The sequence below is a fragment of the Octopus bimaculoides genome, chromosome 12 (genome assembly GCF_001194135.2).
Source record: "Octopus bimaculoides isolate UCB-OBI-ISO-001 chromosome 12, ASM119413v2, whole genome shotgun sequence".
Lineage (NCBI taxonomy): Eukaryota > Metazoa > Mollusca > Cephalopoda > Octopoda > Octopodidae > Octopus > Octopus bimaculoides.
Window position 1 is genome coordinate 40,880,040 of NC_068992.1, and position 1,530 is coordinate 40,881,569.

At 34.6% G+C, this 1,530-nt stretch overlaps 1 protein-coding gene across 1 annotated transcript in view; it reads right to left on the reverse strand.

Moving 5' to 3' along the window:
• LOC106872637 (ADAMTS-like protein 2) overlaps nucleotides 1-1,530 on the reverse strand; it is a 236,153-nt gene that overhangs the window by 39,969 nt on the left and 194,654 nt on the right. The window lies entirely within an intron of this gene.

Genomic DNA, 1,530 nt, shown 5'->3' on the forward strand with positions numbered 1-1,530 from the left:
TATATATATTTGTTTTGCAAGATTTTTTATGTGAAATCGTGTGTTGAAACAGATGTTGTTGTACTTGGGGGATGGTCATATTGCCACAGTGCGTGTGTTTTTATTGGCTAAACTGGCAATATGACCATCCCCAAGTACAACAACATATATATATATATATATATATACATACAAGTATATGTGTCAAAACATGTACCCACGTGTACATATACATACGTACACACACACATACACACGCACACGTACACTCTTTCTGTTTCTCTCTCACACACACAGAGGCAGTAGTGTTTATATTCAGTATATCAATGAAGTCATCAAGGCGATTGAATGAGAGACTGTCGAGATAATATCTCACAGGATGATATATCAATGCCAAGCTTTCTTCACCTTTCTTTTGTATCTCCCCCACTCACCTCAGCGCCACCTTCTATTTTTTTATCACTTCACCAAATCATTTACCACCTTTCGTATGATAAGAAAAATAAGCAGTCATTTACATAACACTATTTATTATATGATATTAACAGCTTTCTATTAATGTAATATTGGCATCCTTTAAATCAGCATTTGAGAAAACAGATGTAGCGAAAACTGAACACTGACCAAGATTCTTTACGACCTAAAATTTTTATCCTAATTGGATTCTCCAAATTTAACACAGTGTAAGAAAGCGTGGAACTATACAATAATATGTTATAGCTGTGTGGTAAGAAGCTTGTTTCCCAACCACATGGTTCCGGGTTCAATTCCACTGCGTGGCACCTTGGGCAAGTGTTTTCTATAGCCTCGGGTCAACCAAAGCCTTGTGAGTGAATTTGGTAGACAAAAACGGAAAGAAGCTCGTCGTATACACACACACACATGCACATATATATGTATATATATATATATGTGTGTCTGTGTGTGTCTGTGTGTTTGTCCCTCCACCATCGCTTGACAACAGATATAGGTGTGTTTTCCTCTCCGTAACTTAGCGGTTCGGCCAAAGAACCGACAGAATAAGTACTAGGCTTACAAACAACAAGTCTTGTTTCGAACAATAATTTGTTCGACTAAAGGTAGTGCTCCAGCATGGCCGCAGTCAAAGAACTGAAACAAGCGAAAGAATAAAAATATATATATACATATATATAAGTCAGTAAATGGTGGGGTTGTGTTAACTGCACGTGGAGAAATAATAAGAAAATAAAAAATAATAATAAGGCAGACTGCTAAACTGAAACCATATTTTACTATAGATGTGTATAGGGAAGATTAAAAAGGATTTCTAACTGGCTTTCATTGCATGGCAAATTTTCAAGATGACGGAGAATGAAATTGTTTTTTACCAAAAAATAAAAAATAATATATAAAAAAAATAAATATACCAATACATTATATTGTCGTTGAGCTTTTAAAGTTCAATGGTAATCCATGTAGATAATTATTAGGAAGATTAGGATGCATTGAATTTAGAGTAGTGTTGTGTTTCCCAAAAAAGGGGCTGAAAGTTTATGTGTTAAACAGGAATGTTTAACACATAAACTTTAT